This window comes from Protopterus annectens, chromosome 4.part0 (assembly GCF_019279795.1).
Source record: "Protopterus annectens isolate FY-2018-M chromosome 4.part0, PAN1.0, whole genome shotgun sequence".
Taxonomy (NCBI): Eukaryota; Metazoa; Chordata; order Ceratodontiformes; family Protopteridae; genus Protopterus; species Protopterus annectens.
In genome coordinates this window covers 7,639,783-7,653,652 of record NC_056733.1, presented here as the reverse complement: position 1 = coordinate 7,653,652, position 13,870 = coordinate 7,639,783, and positions in this window count along the sequence as shown.

Genomic DNA, 13,870 nt, shown 5'->3' with positions numbered 1-13,870 from the left:
CAGTTGTTGCACATGTCTTGAGAAGTACATACCAAATGGGGCTTTGTATTCTATAATGGGTCTAATGAGGGATGAGTACAGTGGGACAATGACCTTTTTTTTTCTGGATGAAAAGCCCTTAGTGATGAGGTGCGCCACATAGAAGGATTTCCTGACTGTTGTGGCGATGCGGTTATCGAAGATGAGAACACTGTCCACCTGTATCCCTAAGTCTCTTATCACACTTTTAGTGTTTAGTGTACTGCCACCTATGTGGTAATTCATGGGTACATGTTTTTTTTCCAAAGGGGATAACTATACATTTCTTGGCATTGAGCTTGAACCAATGGCTCTGGCACCAAGCATATGTTTCTGTAAGACCCTTTTGTAGAGTATCCACATCATTTGGGGATTCAATAATGGGTCCCAGTTTGCAGTCATCTGCAAACTTTGTTAGCCAGAGTCCCATAGTGTTGACCTGTACTTCAGAGAAGTAGATGCCAAATAAGAGCGGTCCCAGGATTGAACCCTGAGGTATTCCACTTGTCACTTGTCTTGGATTTGGAGTCAGCTACTTTTACAGTGTGGGTTCTGTCAGTAAGCCAGTTGGCAACCCATCAAGTGACGTAGAGATTAATGCCCAGCTTAGTAAGTCTATCTATGATTCCAGAGTGGGGGATGGTGTCAAAGGCCTTGGCGAGGTCCTGATAGGCTGTGTGGACTGCCTTACCCTCATCCACGGCTCTGGAGACTGATTTGAAGAAGTCAATCAGGTTCAGGAGACAAGATTGTCCCTTCACGAACCCAAACTGGGTGGGATCCAGTGTTTGAAGGTTGCCAATATTTTTGTTTATAAGTTCCATGATAATACATTCCATGACTGATGGGGCGGTAGTTCCCGGGATCCAAGGTGAATCCCCCCTTGTGGAGTGGGATAACTGTAACTGTGTGCCACTCAGTGGGCACAAAGCCAGAGGTGAGGCTATGATTAAACATGACACTTAGGTGAGGTGCCAGTTCATTTTGTAGTTCATGTAGTACACAGCCCAGGATGTCACCTGGTCCCATGGATGCTGTATTCTTAGCTTTGGAGAGTGCGTTTTTTACCTGTGTGGCCGTTATTACTGGAATTTGGCAATCTTCCAGTATTGAGATGGGCCATTTAGGGGGTGAGAGGGAGGTGAAGGCACTGAATCGATCTGCCAGGATATTGGCAATATCCTTGGGATCAGTATATTTAATGCCATTCTGTTGTAGCTCAGAGCAGATCTGAGCATTGCCATTTAGATCCTTGACATAGTTATAGAATGCCTTGTGGTTCTCTTTGGAATCTTTGGCAATTTTATTTTCGTAACTAGCTTTGGAGGATTTTATGAGGGATCTTCAGCTTCTTACTGAGGCTGGTAAGGGAGTTTTTTGCATCCTGGGATTTTCCTCTCTTCTGCAACAGTTTCTTCCTTTTGTTGAAGAGTTTGTTTATTCCAGGGGACCACCAGATTGGCTTCCTTTTTTTGGAGCAGAGCATCTTGGTTCTATTTGCAATGGCACGATTCATGCATGAGTGGATGTGCTCGTAAAGTGCCTTAGTGTAGGATTCAGCAGTCGAACTTTCAGTTCCCATCTGCATGGGTGTCATGAAGTTTGTCACTTCTGACTTGTGTAACATGAAGTTGGCTTTGGAGAAATTTTTTTATGGAGGTTTCTTTACTGGGGGGTGGGGGTGGTATGTGGATGTTAAGGGTGATTAGCTTATGGTCAGATCTGACCAATGAGGGGGTGACCGTAGGTGTGGAGCATAGATTTCCCATGTTGGTAATTACCAGGTCTAGGATATTGGAGCCCCTGGTAGGACTATAGATTAGTTGATCCAGGGCATTGGAATTTATGAATTCTAAGAACCGATGGGCAAAGGTGTTGGTACACGAGTAGTTTTCCCAGTTAATGGCAGGATAGTTGAAATCACCCAGTATTAGGGTGTTTGTTTGTATCTTAATATTTTTCAGTATGTTTAGAAAGGTGTAGTGAGAATCTTGGGGCATAGTGGGGGATCGGTAGCAAGCTACAATTTGGATTGCAGTCTTACCTACTGTTAGTTGCACCTGGAGAATTTCAGATGCATTGTGTTGGGCAACTAGCCTGGAGGTGTGAATATCCTTGGTGAATATGGACACGCCTCCACCTTTAGTGTTTCGGTCCTGGTTTGGTGGCCAAAAGGTGTGGTAAGAGTTGTAGCCTGGTATTGCAGGGGTGCTGCCTGGAGCCTTGAACCAGGTCTCAGTTACTGCACAGATATCGGTGTTCTCCATTTTTAGGAGTGCCTCGAGAGTGTGCATTTTGAGGTTTAGACTTCTAGCATTGCGTAACATTACCTTCAGATTTTACATGCTTTTACCTGTTATGGTGGTGATTTTGTCCTTTGAACTTTGACTAAAAAAGGCACTATAGGGGTGGCAAGAGCCTTAACCAGTAACCTGAATCCCAGGGGCGATGGGTGCAGACCATCTCTGGCAAAGCATCGTGGTCTGTCGATCATGTCGTCCCAGGCAGACAGATACTGGATCCCCTTTGAATGACACTAGAAGCTTAGCCAATTGTTGAAGTCAATCATTTTGTCCTTATATTGTGGTATCATTCTGGGCAAAGGCAGGATGCTACTCAGGGCTAGGGTCATACCTGCCTGGGCCACATGATCCAAGAGCTCTTCCATGTCTCTTTTCATGTAGACCAGGGAGGTACATCTCAAGTCATTCACTCCAACATGGACTATGATAGAGTCATATTTGTAATTGTTGTGGAGTGACTTGAGTGCATGCTTTATGTAGCAGATCCTGGCACCCGACAGGCAGCTGACTGTAATTTTCTCCTTGTTCAGCCTGGTGAGTGGGACATCAGTGTACCTAACTATAGAGTCACCTATGACTAAAGTGTTAGATACGTTGTCTTGTCTTAGGGGCTGTTGCTGGGTGGCACACTGGTGTTGTGAGCTATATCTAATTTAGTGAGCTTTTCTATAATGCCTGAGTGGGGCATTTTGTCAAATGCTTTGGCCAGGTCAAGCTAGGCAGTATGTACCATTTTGCCCTTGTCCATTGTTTTAGTGACCTTCAGTGGGCCTGAGGCCTGAGGTGAGGCTATGATTAAACATGATACTTAGGTGAGGTGCCAGTTCATTTTGTAGTTCATGTAGTACACAGCCCAGGATGCTGTATTCTTAGCTTTGGAGAATGCATTATTTACCTGTGTGGCCGTTATTACCTGAATTTGGCAAACTTCCAGTATTGAGATGGGCCATTTAGGGGGTGAGAGGGAAGTGAAGGCACTGAATCGATCTGCCAGGATATTGGCAATATCCTTGGGATCAGTATATTTAATGCCATTCTGTTGTAGCTCAGAGCAGATCTGAGCATTGCCATTTAGATCTTTGACATAGTTATAGAATGCCTTGTGGTTCTCTTTGGAATCTTTAGCAATTTTATTTTCGTAACTAGCTTTGGAGGATTTTATGAGGGATCTTCAGCTTCTTACTGAGGCTGGTAAGGAAGTTTTTTGCATCCTGGGATTTTCCTCTCTTCTGCAACGGTTTCTTCCTTTTGTTGTAGAGTTTGTTTATGACAGGGGACCACCAGATTGGCTTCCTTTTTTTGGAGCAGAGCATCTTGGTTCTATTTGCGATGGCACGATTCATGCATGAGTGGATGTGCTCAGTGCCTTAGTGTAGGATTCAGCAGTCGAACTTTCAGTTCCCATCTGCATGGGTGTCATGAAGTTTGTCACTTCTGACTTGAGTAACATGAAGTTGGCTTTGAAGAAGTTTTTTTATGGAGGTTTCTTTACTGGGGGGTGGGGGTGGTATGTGGATGTTAAGGGTGATTACTTTATGGTCAGACCTGACCAATGAGGGGGTGACCATAGGTGTGAAGCATCGATTTCCCATGTTGGTAATGACCAGGTCTAGGATATTGGAGCCCCTGGTAGGACTATGGATTAGTTGATCCAGGGCTTTGGAATTTATGAATTCCAAGAACCGTTGGGCAAAGGTGTTGGTACACTAGTATTTTCCCAGTCAATGGCAGGGTAGTTGAAATCATCCAGTATTAGGGTGTTTGGTTGTATCTTAATATTTTTCAGTATGTTTAGAAAGGTGTAGTGGGAATCTTGGGGCATGATGGGGGATCTGTAGCAAGCTAAAGTTTGGATTTCAGTCTTACCTACTGTTAGTTGCACCTGGAAAATTTCAGATGCATTGTGTTGGGCAACTAGCCTGGAGGTGTGAATATCCTTGGTGAATATGGACACTCCTCCACCTTTAGTGTTTCGGTCCTGGTTTGGTGGCCAAAAAGTGTGGTAAGAGTTGTAGCCTGGTATTGCAGGGGTGTTGCCTGGAGCCTTGAATCAGGTCTCAGTTACTGCACAGTTATCAGTGTTCTCCATTTTTAGGAGTGCCTCGAGAGAGTGCATTTTGAGGTTTAGACTTCTAGCATTGAGTAGGATTACCTTCAGATTTTGCATGCTTGTGCCTGTTACAGTGGTGGTTTTGTCCTTTGAACTTTGCCTAAAAAAGGCACTATAGGGGTGGCAAGAGCCTTAACCAGTAACATGAATCCCAGGGGCGATGGGTGCAGACCATCTCTGGCAAAGCATCGTGGTCTGTCGATCATATCATCCCAGGCAGACAGATACTGGATCCCCTTTGAATGACACTAGAAGCTTAGCCAATTGTTGAAGTCAATCATTTTGTCCTTATATTGTGGTATAATTCTGGGTGAAGGCAGGATGCTACTCAGGGCTAGGGTCATACCTGACTGGGCCACATGATCCAAGAGCTCTTCCTTGTCTCTTTTCATGTAGTCCAGGGAGGTACATCTCAAGTCATTCGCACCAACATGGACAATGATAGAGTCATATCTATACTTGTTGTGGAGTGACTTGAGTGCATGCTTTATGTGGCAGGTCCTGGCACCCGACAGACAGCTGACTGTAATTTTCTCCTTGTTCAGCCTGGTGAGTGGGACATCAGTGTACCTGACTATAGAGTCACCTATGACTAAAGTGTTAGATACGTTGTCTTGCCTTAGGGGCTGTTGCTGGGTGGCACACTGGTGTTGTGTGCTATACCTAATTTAGTGAGCTTTTCTATAATGCCTGAGTGGGGTATTTTGTCAAATGCTTTGGCCAGGTCGAGTTAGGCAGTATGTACCATTTTGCCCTTGTCCATTGTTTTAGTGACCTTCTTGAAGAAGTTTACCGGGTTGAGTAAGGAAGGCCTCCCTTAACAAACTCAAACTGATTTGGGTCATATGTTTGTATGTTACCTTTTTTGTCATTTAGGATATAAAGAAGTTATGTATTCACCATAATGTTCCATCTGTGTTGCCCATTTTCATTCTTCCTCAACCTGTGGGTTTGGTTCTGATCCTTGGAACCAACTTGGCCACTACCATAGCTTGTGGTAACCAAAAAATTCTCGAGCTTATCCCTTACCAACAATGCACCTATCCCAGTGACCTCAGATCAAGTTTTCTGATAGACCAAAGGAAACATTAGTTGTAAGACATCATTGAGACTATATCTGGAACTACAGTTATATACAAAGGATAATAAGCTACTAGAAATCAGTTCCTCTAGAAATCCAAGGGTATAGGGTTAGAGGGAGGAAGAATTAAAATGGACAACACAGATAGAGCATTACAGTGAGTACATAACTTCTTTATCTGATGTTGTCAATTTTCATTTTATCCTCAACCTGTGGGACCAACTCTCCAGCTACCTTAGATCCTGGATGGACTCAAAGAAGGATGTTGCTGAGCACCTTTGAACCAAATGATGCTCTTCCCGTGGGGACCAGATCTGATTTGTAATGAGTAATGAAAGTATGGGGAGTAGCCGAAGTTGCTGCTAAAAAAAATCATTCATAGAGGCGCTAGACTGGAAGACAGCTGAAGTCACAACATCTCTAATTGAATGTGCTTTCAAAGGTTTCAATAAAGCAATCCCCAATTTGTTTGCGATGAAAGAAATGCAGTCTATTAGCCATCTATCCAATGTCACTTTGATCACAGGTTTTCCTAGTTTTGTATTTGAGTAAGAGATAAATATCTGATCAGAATTTCTGCTATCATTTGTTCTGTGAAGATAAAATCATAATTGTCTATGAACATCTAATAAGTGTAAGCAATATTCACCTTTATTAGCAAATTTGTGGAAGGAAACTGGTAGGTTAATAGTTTGACTGATATTGACTTCTGAAACCACCTTTGATAAGAGAAAAGAGGGGTTGATTCTTAGCGCAACCCTGCCCTTGTGAAAAATCAAATATGGTGGTTTACAAGACAAAGCCTGAATTTCTGAAATCCTTCTGGTGGCTGGCACTAGTTATAGGTACTAAGAAAATGTTTTTTCCAGGACAGAAACTTAAGATCACAATCTGCTGGTGATTCAAAAGGAGGTTGTTTGATTAATTGCAACACCAAGTTTAGGTCCCAAGTAGAGGTTGGATCTTTGTAAGGATGCTTTAAAAGAAGAGTACCTCTCAAAAAAGCTTTACAAAGTTTATGAGAAGCCAGCGATGAGTCTTCAAATCCAATATGAAAATTGGATATAGCTGCTAATTGAACTTTAATAGTCAAAGATGAAGCCCCTTCATTGAATAGTGAGGCTAAAAATTAGAGAATCTTATGAACAGGTGCTGAAAAAAGGACAAAGTTATTTTGACATACCCAAAAGACAAACCTTTTCCATTTACTGTTGTAAAGTATACATGTAGATGGTTTGTGAGGGGCCAAAAGTATGCATCGGACAGATGAAGACAGCATTGTCTGGATATTAATGGAACTGGAGAAACCAAGCTGTCAACTTGAGTTTCAAGATGTCCGGGTGGATCATGCCTGTTGGATGGGACAGGAGATCTGGAACCAGGTCCAGAATCCAAGGTGAGTGAATTAGATGAGGCCAAAGGAAGGGGAATAAAATCTGTCAGGGCCAATAAGGTGCAATGAGGATTAACTTGCTCTTCAACCTGACTGCTTTCTGTACAAACTTCAGAATTAGAGGAATCAGAGGAAAGGTATAAATAAGACCAGAGGTCCAATTGTGGACAATAGCATCCCTTGGTGATTTCCCCTGAGGAAGGATTAGGGAAAATAGTTGCTGCACTTGTTGTTTAGGATAGAGGCAAAAAGACTGCAACAAGGCTGGCCCTATTGATGGAAATTTTCTCCATCACTTTTGATTCAAGGGACCACTCATGAGGCAGGAGTATCCATCAGCTCAGTTTGTCTGCTATCACATTGGACTTCCCCGGAATGTGCATTGCTATGAGAAAGCGGTTGGATGAAATCACCTACTGCCACATTCTGAAAGCTTCTCGACACAAGGGATAGGACATGGTTCCTCCTTGCTTTTTGCTGTACCAAACTACTGACATGTTGTCCATTTCAGTCGCAATTGTCCTTGAAGGTAGAGCAGTCTGGAAGGCCTGCTCTCATCTCTAAGACATTGATATGCAAGTTGGCCTCTAAGGGGGACCAAGTGCCTTGAACAGTGTTCCACAAATAATGGCCCCACCCTAACTAGGAAGCATCCATGATCATTGTGACCTTGGGTTGAGAGGGGGGTGAAAGGATGGCCTTGTAGAATTTGATCTGATTGTATCTACCATTTGAGATCTGTCTCTCTTGCAAATGTTGTTGGTTGCAATCAAAGCTGACATTGTTTAGTATAGTATTGACCATTGTGTTGCAAGCAGCCATTGTAAAATTCTCATGTGAAATCTGGCTAAGGGGACTAGAGTTATAGCTGCCACCATGGACCTCATGGCCTGTAGAATTAGGTGTAGATACTTTCTTGCTGTTGATTATCTTCATGACTTGTGATCTGATTTTCTGTAGTCTCAGTGGGGGAAGAGAAGCTATTGCTGTCTTTGCATACAGGACAGCTCCTATGAATTCTAATGTCTGAGTTGGTTTAAGGTGAGATTTTTAGTATTTTATAGTTATCCCCAGATAGGAACATGTCTGGAAAATCTGATCTCTTGCCTCTAACAATTGATGCCTGGTATCAGAGTGGTAATGAGCCAGTTGTTTAAGTACGGAAACACCAGGAATCCCAACAATCTCAAGTGAGCCGCTACTACTGCCATGCACTTGTTGAACACCCTGGGGGCTGTGGTGGGACTGAAGGGCAGAACTTTGAATTGATAGCAACTGGCTCCCAGCCAGAATTAGAGAAACCTTGTGGATCACCCGTCCATCTTTATATGATAGCATGCATCCTGAAAGTTTCTTGAGGACATTCACTCATCCTGTTCCAAAAATGGACTGAAACATGACCATCCAAAACTTTGTTTGTCACACTGACTTGTCAAAACACTGAGATCCAAAATTTGCCTCCAGTCCCCTTCCTTTTTTGGCACTAAAAAGAATCTTGAGTAAGTTCTGGATTTTCTCTGTCTGGCAGGACTTCCTTGATGACTCTTTTTTTCTACAATTCTTGAATTTGTAGTACTTCTTGTTCCCTCTGATTGAGTGGGACATCAGGGATTCTTTTTCAAATGGGGGTGGAAGGGAGAATTGTATAATATAACCTTTGGAAATGATCTTCTGCAGCCGGGTATCTGATGTTATTTCTAGCCAGATTCTCTTGTGCAGAGATAGTTAACCCCTGACTGCCTCCAGAGGAAGACACTCAGGCATCCTTTAAGGACTGCTAAAAGGGTTTACCAAAGAATCTATGTACCCTTGGTTTTGTGGACCTCCTCTGCCATGAGGGCAGTGTCATCCATTATTAAAGTTCCCCTCTGACCCTGGGGGAACTACCTACATGTTGTCTTGAAAGGACTCTTGAGACTTTTTGAACCACATCTTTTCACTACTTCACTGATTCCCTGAAAAGGATCATTGAGGAGTGGAAAAACATACGCCCATGGCAGACTGGGTCTTTCCATCTTTCTCACACCTGGACAAAGTTTCTTTAATTTTAGGGCCAAACAAAAACATGCTGTCAAAGGGAGCATTGACAAATGAAGACTTGAAGGGCTCCACAAAATCACATAAGCACATCCGGGAGTGTCTCCTGGTGGCAATGATTGACCCAGTGTTCTTGTCATCCCTTTGACTGCATGAGAAATGAGCCTCATGGATGAGTTGGATATGGACTGTAGTGTAGCCAACTGAGAGGCAAGAGATTCCTGAACCTCTTCAGAGACAGATCCTGAAAGGGTATCTGAAAGCTCCTTAATTAGATACCTCTGCAATCTGGTGAAGTGTGTCAAGAAATTCAAGGACTGTAATGCAAAGGCTGTTGAAGCATAAACCCATTTTCTAAGCCTATCCATTGCCTGAGACTCCTTGTTGGGTGGATGGATAGAGGAACTTTCCTCAGCTAGTTCCTTTTTTGTTGCTGCCACTACAAACATGGCATCAACAGGCAAACCTTTTGACCAGAATTGTTTATCCTTTGGGGCAGTGATAATTTTGTCAGGTCTCCAGAGAGTGGGTTCAGTGGTGTTGGGGGCCCACCATGCCCACCAAGACATCAACTAAGTGAGCTCATCTGTGGGTGGAGTTACCCAAAAGGTAGATGGGTGGGTACCAAAAGCCTGCAGGTACACCAACACCTCAGATGAAGGATTACTGGACTTCCAATCACCTCTCTGTTTTAAGATTTCTAGGATGTCTCCAAAGGAGACAACATCAGGAGGTGATCTTGGGGATCCTTCACCCTCAATGAAGTCCGTATCTTCTGTGATAGATTCCTCCAGGGAATCCAAGTGCTTCCTCTTGCACTTCTTCTTCTACTTAGGGACCTCCTTAGTGGGATGATCTGGGGAGGTATCAGAAGAAGATGGTATCTCCTTTTGGGACTCCTGGGGTTTTGGTATTCACTGTCCTTGAGTAGGCAATGGTTGAGACTCTGAACATAGGTGTGACAGTAATGTGTGTTACAAGTGGGAGGGGGCTGACTGACTGACTGCTAAAGTCATAGCTCTCTCCATAGCCTCAAAAACTAATCCACCCAGAAAAGGAAGGGACTCTGGATATGAAAGGGTAGGTCTGGGAACCAAGGTCACCTCCTGCTCTGAAGAGTTCCCTCCCAAAGCAGAAGCCAAAGCTGAGCTGATCCATGCCAAAGTTCTGAGGTGCAGAGAAAGCTCCAAAAATACAGGAGTTGACTCTAGCCTCTCGGAACTGACAGGACAGATATGGCCCCGAGAGGTCTCTGGTTCTGACTGAACCGAAGAGCTCAGAGCAATAATCAGTTCCAAAGAAGATAAAGATATATTCGATTCAGATGCAGATGGCACTGGGAAGCTCAGAACCGTAGTCTCTAAGCCTTCCAGTGAAGTCAGAGGAAGCAGTAAAGGGGGAGTAGCTGAAGAATGGAATCCATGACCCGTCAGGGTAGGAACCAAGGTGGATCCTGTCATACTTTGGGCAAAAAGAATTTTTCTCATCATCTCATCTCATCATCATCATCTTCAGTTAGACTTTTAGAGGACTGGGCTGACATCACAGAAGCCAATTTAGGTCTCTCCAAGAACGGTGATGGAAGTTTCTCTGGAAAGGGATCAATGGATGGTGAATAACTTGTTCTTAGAAAAAGAAATTTTGTTGAATCTTGTAACTATGGTGTCAGTTCTGAGGATCTCAGCACCGAAATTTGTCCTTGATCTGTAATTTTAGAAAGTGAAGCACTGATCAGTTCTGATAGTAGATGCATGGTAATTCTCTGTTACAATGAAACAGTCAGAGCCAATGTTTGTGACTTTTTTGTGAGGATGGAGCAGACATTTTAGTCTTTTTTGAAGTCAGGGTTGATGGAGATGTTGAAACCGACAAATTTCTTTTCTTCATCTTCTCAGAAAACTTGGGAGACAAAGAAGAAGATGGACTAGAAAAATCAGATTTGCTTCTTGATCTTTCATTAGAAGTGGCTCCAGATAACACCTCGCTGAAAAAAGATGGTAAGATCAATTTATTTTTCCACTCAAAAGAGCTCTATGGCTAAAGGAGTATTTAGAGTACTGACATACAGGAAAGACAAAAATGTAAGGGATTTTATGAATTATAGAAGAAAATACATAAGAATTGAAAGTTAGAGTTGAATATATAAAAGGAATCGCTTATCTGCTTGAGAGCAATTGGCACCCCGTCTGACACGAAAAGCGGCAAACAAGATCTAGGGTAACTAGGAGAGGTACATTGTGGGTAAGGGATAAGCTCGAGAGTTTTTTGGTTACCATGAGCTATGGTAGCAGCCGGGTTGGTTCCGAGGATCAGAACTAAACCCACAGGTTGAGGATGGAATGAAAACTGACAACATCAGATCCATGATTATTCTCTCCATAACTCTGCATGTAGCTGATTCAGGCTTATGGGTTGATAATTGCCCTGGTCCATGGAAGGTCTGCCCTTGTGTGGCAGGCTAAAAGTCATAGTCCTGCATTTGTTCGGCACAAAGTCTTCTTGAAGGTTGTGGATAAATAGCGATTCTAGTGGTCCTGATAGTTCATGTTCATGTTATTAAGGAGGCATCCTAGAATATTATTGGGACTCACTGATGTAGTGTTCTTGGCCTTAAAGAGTACCTGCTCTCTAGTGACAACAAGGGGAGTTATGAATGTTGGTATTTCCTGAGGGACATCTGGTGCGGAGAAGAGGGTAAAGTTAATGTTAAACTTGTTGGCCAGGGGGTTTGCTATATCTTCTTGCTAGGTGTACCATTTACAGTTAATTTGGTATATTGCTGTGTACTGCTTTTGAGATTATGGACATAGCTGAAGAACGATTTGTTATTGTTTTTGACCTGAGAGGCTAATTTTACCTCAGATTTGGCTTTGGTGAATTTCATTAAACCTATCCACTGAACTATCTTTTTCAATTTTACTTCTCAAGCTGTCTCATGCACCAGTCACCTAACACATCTTAAGCCAATGGGCTTGAACCCCCTTTCAAGCACCATTTCTTCCCCCTAAAATGACAAGGGTAAGTGCAAAAAGGCATAGCTGTCTTTTTCTGTATAAGGAAATAGTGTTAAATGTGTTTCTATTTTAATAACAACCCATAAAAGTAAGTACTTTTTTTTTTAGAATTCCACTCTCACTCACAGTACTCTGATATGGGAGTTCTTTTGGTTATAACTCTGCTGTCTAAGTTCTTTTCATTATAAACCACTCAGATCTTATTAGATGAGACAGTTGTTCAAAGCTATACATTCCAAATGGAGCACTGTATTCTATAAGTAAAGTGGAATTATGATGACTTGGGATCTGGACAAGTATCTATAATAGGTAAAATAAGAGCAACAGAAGGATTTTCTGACATTTAGAGAAATTTAAGGACAGCTTCCTAAAACCTGGATTCCATGTCATTCATGAGAGGAATTACATTTAGGTGATACAGTACAACCACTAGTATTACTAAAAGTGACTATACTACATCTGTTTGTGTTTAGAGATACACCATGGTTATAGCACCGGTTATTGACATGAACAATGTATTGTTAAATTAGTGGATCGGGTGGTGGGGGATAATTCCTAGCTTGCAGTCATCAGAAAGTTTAGTTAATCAAAGTTTATTAGAATTTGCCTGCTCTACAGAGAAATAGATTCTAAAGAGTTAAGGGCCTAGGACAGAACTTTGAGGGATTTCACTGGTCACATTTAGTTTTTTGGAGGGGATACCACTTATTAGGTGCATTCTATTTGACAGCCAGCTAGCAAATTAGTGAACTTTAAAAATGTTGATGTTTAATTGGGTTAACTTATTTATAATGACAAAGTGGGGAATGTTATCAAATTATCTGATGTAAATTTTCATTAATTTCTCAACAAGTGTGTTCAGATCCAACCTTTGGATCTGACTCATCCACCTTTTACAGCTTGTGGATACTGGAAGTCTGGAAACTCTCGAGCTCCTCCCTTACACATAATGCTCTAGTCCCCTTCCATACCCCAGATCTCGTTTACCACCTTCATGTGCAGATGTGGTCACTGTGAGCTCTTGAGCTTTACTGGTTTTCTGCTTAGATAAGTGAACAAATATTTTTGGTTATTTCTTTCAATATTTTTATCCTTGTTGTCTATATACATTAATTCCTCCCTTATCCAACACCTGACTTAGTGTAATTTAATGTGATTACCATTGTCGGTATTTTTCTCTTAACTATACCTTTACCCGTGTGGTAATTTCTTTCTTTAGACTGCGGTGGTGGTGCTGCGGTAGTGTTGTCGCCTCACAGTAAGACGTTGTCCTGTTCGATTCTCAGCTAAAGCGTCTTCTGTGTGGAGACATGCATGAATGGGTGCACCTTCATTGAAGGTTGTGCATCAGAGCTGGCAACTCAGCACGTAAAAATGTACTGCCAATCATTAGCGGACCGGAGTTCCGCTATGGCGACCCCTAACCGGGAAAAGCCGAAAGACACAACAACAACAACCATTGCTGGTCATTTTCTTTCTCTTTTCTTTTTCTCTTTTTTTCTGTACAAAACAAATAATTTCTTAACATTATTCCACCTTGTTTTTTAAGATGGCTGAAAAACATTCTGGCTTTAAAAAATGTAAGAAGTGTGGCCATAAGATCCCTCTGTCTGATGCTCATGACTCCTGTGTTTATTGCTTGGGTCTAGCACACTTAAAGGTGTTGTGTGAAATTTGCAAAGCTTTAAATCTGGGGGCCTTAGCGGATCAGAAAAATAAGCTTATTTTGAAAGTTTTTTCTGCCTACAAACTTCTCAGAATCATAATCTGGAGCTCAAACCTTCAAATCTGACAAAAAGGAGCCCAGAAAATGGCTGTCTGACCCTTCTGGATCCTCTCTGTACCCTCATTCAACTCTGTCTCATTAATCAAATCACCTCCCCTTCTGTTTTTATTTACACATTGTATAACCAT